This window comes from Pantherophis guttatus, chromosome 4 (genome assembly GCF_059756535.1).
Source record: "Pantherophis guttatus breed Tessera chromosome 4, ASM5975653v1, whole genome shotgun sequence".
Taxonomy (NCBI): domain Eukaryota; kingdom Metazoa; phylum Chordata; class Lepidosauria; order Squamata; family Colubridae; genus Pantherophis; species Pantherophis guttatus.
In genome coordinates this window covers 13,751,021-13,757,020 of record NC_142066.1, presented here as the reverse complement: position 1 = coordinate 13,757,020, position 6,000 = coordinate 13,751,021, and positions in this window count along the sequence as shown.

The following is a 6,000-nucleotide window of genomic DNA, read 5'->3' as shown; positions in this document are numbered from 1 at the left end:
TTGATCGAAATGTTTCCTGTTGAGACTCTAGAAAGAGTGCAGATGTTGAGACTCTAGAAAGAGTGCAGAGAAGAGCAAACAAAGATGATTAGGGGACTGGAGGCTAAAACATATGAAGAACGGTTGCAGGAACTGGGTATGTCTAGTTTAATGAAGAGAAGGACTAAGGGAGACATGATAGCAGCGTTCCAATATCTCAGGGGCTGCGATAAGAAGAGGTAGTCAAACTATTCTCCAAAGCACCTGAAGGCAGGACAAGAAGCAATGGGTGGAAACTAATCAAGGAGAGAAGCAACCTAGAACTAAGGAGAAATTTCCTGATAGTTAGAACAATTAACCAGTGGAACAACTTGCCTCAGGAAGTTGGCAGCTGGTGAGCCACAACACCTACCTTAGGCATGAAGGGCCAATCACCAGAAGATAATGAGTTCTAGTCCCGCTTTAGGCATGAAAACCAGCTGGGTGACTTTGGGCCAATCATCTTTGTCAGCTCAACCCACCTCACAGGGTTGTTGTGAGGAAAATAGGAAAAGGAAGGAACATTAGATACATTCGCCACCTTGTAATATTTATAAAACAATAGAAGCAACTTAGAACTAAGGAGAAATTTCCTGACAGTGGGAACAATTCATCAGTGGAACAACTTGCCTCCAGAAGTTGTGAATGCTCCAACACTGGAAGTTTTTAAGAAGAGGTTGGATAACCATTTCTCTGAAGTGGTGTAGGGTTTCCTGCCTAAGCAGGGGGTTGGACTAGAAGACCTCCAAGGTCCCTTCCAACTCTTCTCTTCTCTTCTCTTCTCTTCTCTTCTCTTCTCTTCTCTTCTCTTCTCTTCTCTTCTCTTCTCTTCTCTTCTTCTATTCCTCTGCCTCTGCCTCTCGCTGCCAAACCTTCACCACTCCTATCAGTGCCTCTATCCTCCCTTCGGGATGAAATATTTTCAATGAAATTCAGGTGCCTTTTGAACAGCACTTTTGGGACAACCATGAATTGGATAATCAAGAATCTCCATTGACAACAAGGTCTGATATTTCCCCCGAATTGACCTTCCGAAGTCAACGTGGGGCTTGGCTTTGTCACCAGAGTGAGAGCCTGCCTTAAGATGGCGGCTCCCATTGCAACGATAACAATTGCCTTCCTCCCTCAGTGGTTTTGGACTACAGTAGAATGGTGGCATTTGGTATCTGGTGTGTGCCAGGAAAAAAAAACCAAAAAGTGTTATATGTAAAAGTCCCACAAGAGGGCATGGCAATAGTTTTGGGGGCGGTATGTGTGTATTAGAGGAAATTGCGTGTTCATATCTCAGATATTTTATTTTGCATCATTAGAAAAAAAAACAGAACTTAAAAGGGGAGGGTCCTTTTCTCAGAATCTTTCTCTTCAACAAACCTTCCTTCCTTCCTTCCTTCCTTCCTTCCTTCCTTCCTTCCTTCCTTCCTTCCTTCCTTCCTTCCTTCCTTCCTTCCCCCTCCCCTCCCCTCTTCTCATCCCCATCTCTTCTCTTCCCTCCCCTTTCCTTTTCTTCCCTCTTCTCATCCCCATCTCTTCCCTTCTCCCTTCCCTTCCCTTCCCTTCCCTTCCCTGCCCAGCCCTTCCCTCTTCTCATGCCCATCTCTTTCCTTCTCCCTCCCCTTCCTTCCCTTCCCTTCTCCCTCCCCTTCCTCCCTTCCCTCTTCTCATCCCCATCTCTTTCCTTCTCTCTCCCCTCCCCTCCCCTTCTCTCTTCTCATCCTCATCTCTTTCCTTCTTCCTTCCCTTCCCTTATTTCCCCTTTTCCCTTTTCTCATTCCCATCTTTTCCTTCCTTCCTTCCTTCCTTCCTTCCTTCCTTCCTTCCCCCCTCCCCTCTTCTCATCCCCATCTCTTCCCTCCCCTTTCCTTCTCTTCCCTCTTCTCATCCCCATCTCTTTCCTTCTCCCTCCCCTTCCTTCCTTTCCCTTCCCTTCTCCCTCCCCTCCCTCCCTTCCCTTCCCTCTTCTCATCCCCATCTCTTTCCTTCTCCCTTCCCTCCCCTCCCCTCCCCTCCCCTTCTCTCTTCTCATCCTCATCTCTTTCCTTCTCCCTTCCCTTCCTTCCCCTCCCTTTCCCTTCCTGCTTCCCGCCCACCTCAGCCATAGCTCCCCGGCCATTCATCCATTGCAGGACCAGCCCCATCGGGCAGCCCCCCCTCCGCCTGTCCCTTCTCCCATCCCCCCCCCCGCTTCGGAAGCCGCATCTTTGATTCCGCCACACCACCACCACCACTCCTGCCTCCTTTTTACCTCTTCCCTGTGGCCTTTTGACCTCCCCCCGGAGCTACAAAAGTAAAATCCTCGGAGAAGCTCGCTGCGGGAATGTTAATGAATCCGCAGCACAAAAGGCGTAAAGTCTTTTTTTACTTCAGTGGATCGGGAGGGGGAAAATGGGCCTCATTGAGATGATATTTCTGTGTGTGGTGGAGTGAAGATGTTGAGGTGTTGGGGGGGGGGAGGGATGAGACGGAGACCCAGCACTATCTCTAGATCTGCCAGGAAAATTAGGAAATGCAGAGGTTTCCTTCCTTCCTTGCTAAAACTTTAGTCGCTTTTGCTTTGCCAAACTAGCTCGAGAATTACCTGAAGCTCCAATGTTAGAAGACCTAAATGGCAGAAAACCCCCTCAATCTTTAGGAAGGAAAGGAAAATAGAGAAGAAGAAGAAGAAGAAGAAGAAGAAGAAGAAGAAGAAGAAGAAGAAGAAGAAGAAGAAGAAGAAGAAGAAGGCCAAACGAGAAACAAGAACAATTTTCCATTGATTTCCTCGCTAGAAAGCAAAACATAAGACCTCTGTTAATGTTGGTCCCTTGTCCCTTTGTCCCTCAAAACGCAGGGAAGGATACATTGACGCCATGACAGGAGTTCTCCCCTGGTCTTGATTTGGCATGATTTTAAAGCAGGTTTACTTGGAAGTAAATTCCCACAACCTATAGCGGGTAAGGTGCGTTTCGCATTGCAGCTTCCGTTCTTCGTTCATGATTGAAGAAGAGGTTGCCTTCTGCTTTTTTCAGCCCGAAAAAAGTCCTGAAGGAAGATAAAAGTTAAGATTGTGGCTTTAAAAATGACAGCTGGACATCTCCTAAGCCAGAAGCCATACCTGAAAAATCTTATCTATCTATCTATCTATCTATCTATCTATCTATCTATCTATCTATCTATCTATCTATCTATCATCTTTCTTTCTTTCTTTCTTTCTTTCTTTCTTTCTTTCTTTCTTTCTTTCTTTCTTTCTCTTTCTTCCTTCTTTCTCTCCCTCCAGTTCCCTCCCTCTACATCTTCCTTCCTTCCGTCCCACCCTCCCTCCCTTCTCTCCCCTTCATCTCTCTCTAACTCTCTTTCTCTCTCTCCCTTCTTTCCTTCTTACCCTCCCTTCCCTCTCCATCTTTCTTTCTTTCTTTCTTTCTTTCTTTCTTTCTTTCTTTCTTTCTTTCTTTCTTTCTTTCCTTCCTTCCTTCCTTCCTTCCTTCCTTTTTTCTTTCTTTCTTTCTTTCTTTCTTTCTTTCTTTCTTTCTTTTCTTTCTCTTCCTTCCTTCCCTCCCACCAATTCTTTCCCACTCCCTCTCTTCCTTCCTTCCTCCCTCCCTCCCCTCCCCCTCCCTCTCTAACTCTCTCTCTCTTTCTTTTTTTTCTCTGTCTCCCTTCCTTCCTTCCTTCCTACCCTCCCTTTCTTTCTTTCTTTCCTTCCTCTTCCTTCCTTCCTTCCTTCCTTCCTTCCTTCCTTCCTTCTTTTTTCTTTCTTTCTCTTTCTTTCTTTTTTCTTTCTCTTTCTTTCTTTCTTTCTTTCTTTCTTTCTTTCTTTCTTTCTTTCTTTCTTTTCTTTCTCTTCCTTCCTTCCCTCCCTCCAATTCCTTCCCACTCCCTCTCTTCCTTCCTCCCTCCCTCCCTCCCCTCCCCCTCCCTTTCTAACTCTCTCTCTCTTTCTTTTTTTTCTCTGTCTCCCTTCCTTCCTTCCTTCCTACCCTCCCTTCCCTTTCTTTCTTTCTTTCTTTCTTTCTTTCTTTCTTTCTTTCTTTCTTTCTTTCTTTCTTCCTTCCTTCCTTCCCTCCCTCCCTCCCTCCCTCCCTCCCTTCCTTTAATTATGAAAATGTATATAGCCGCCTACTTGCTCCTGGTGAGTTCCTTAAGAAGAATGTAAACATAGTGGAACAAAGAGTAGGCTAGGCAAGCAAACAAACAATCAAAGCTAAAATAACACATCTTTAAGATCTAGCAAGATCAACGTGTGAATGGTGGATTCCTTGTTAATGACTGTAGCAAAATTGTATAGGCGATGTCACATTAGAGTTTCAAAAAACATGTGTTGGAATTTATGGAGAAATTAAATGAACAATACTACTGGGGAGCCCCGTCCCCAAAGAAAGCCTTAGAAAATGACAAGGTGAAAATTGCGTGAAATTTTAAAATGCAGATGGACAGATATGTGAAACACAATATACAGATAGATCTCTAGGATCTCTCACTGCCTCTGAGAGGGATCTTGGAGTCCTAGTGGACAATCACTTCAATATGAGCCAACTGTGTGTGGCAGCAGCTAGAAAAGGCAATGCAGTCCTCAGCTGCATTAATAGAGGCATAGAATCAAGACAGGGGTAAAATCCAGCAGGTTCTGGAGAACTGGTAGCGGAAATTTTGAGTAGTTCGGAGAACCGGCAAATACCAATCTCTGGCTGGCCCCAGAGTGGGGTGGGAATGGAGATTTTGCAATATCCTTTCCCCAGGAGTGGGGTGGGAATGGAGATTTTGCAGTATCCTTCTCCCAGGAGTGGGGTGGGAATGGAGATTTTGCAGTATCCTTCTCCCAGGAGTGGGGAGGGAATGGAGATTTTGCAGTAACCTTCCCCTGGATTGGGGAGGGAATGGAGATTTTACAGTATCCTTCCCCTGCCACGCCCACCAAGCCATGCCACACCCATCAAGCCACATCCACAGAACCAGTAGTAAAAATTTTTGAAACCCACTACTGACCTGAGGGTAGGACAAGAAGTAATGGATGGAAACTAATCAAGGAGAGAAGCAACTTAGAACTAAGGAGAAATTTCCTGACAGTTAGAAGAATTAACCAGTGGAACAACTTGCCTCCAGAAGTTGTGAATGCTCCAACATTGGAAGTTTTTAAGAAGAGGTTGGATAACCATTTGTCTGAAGTGGTGTAGGGTTTCCTGCCTAAGCAGAGGGTTGGACTAGAAGACCTCCAAGGTCCCTTCCAACTCTGATATTCTATTCTATTCTATTCTATTCTATTCTATTCTATTCTATTCTATTCTATTCTATTCTATTCTATTCTATTCTATTCTATTCTATTCTAATAAGAGGGGGGATATAAAGAGATATCTTTATATAAAATAAAATAAAATAAAAAGTGTGGAACCCGCACTGCATATCGGACATTAATACAATTGAGCGAGTCCAGAGATATTTCACAAGAAGAGTCCTCCACTCCTCTACTCACAACAAAATACCTTATGCCACCAGAGTTGAAATTTTGGGCTTAGACAATTTAGAACTACGCCACCTTCGGTCTGACCTAAGTATAGCACATAAAATTATCTGCTACAATGTCCTACCTGTCAATGACTACTTCAACTTCAACCACAACAACACACAAGCACACAACAGATGCAAACTTAAGGTAAACCGCTCTAAACTCGATTGCAGAAAATATGACTTCAGCAACAGAGTGGTCAATGCCTGGAATGCACTTCCTGACTCTGTGGTTTCACCCCCAAACCCCCATAAGTTTAACCTTAGACTATCTACCGTTGACCTCACCCCATTCCTAAGTGGTCCTTAAGGGGGGGCGTGCATAAGCGCACCTACATGCCTACCGTCCCTGTCCTACTGTCCCCATTTATTTGCCCCCATTTCCTGTATTCATAATTATGTTTTATACCAGGGGTGAAATGCTCCCGGTTCGGACCGGATCGCCTGATCCGGTAGCGATGGCGGCGGGTGGTTCGGAGAACCGGTAGCAAAAATCCCTGCCCCCCA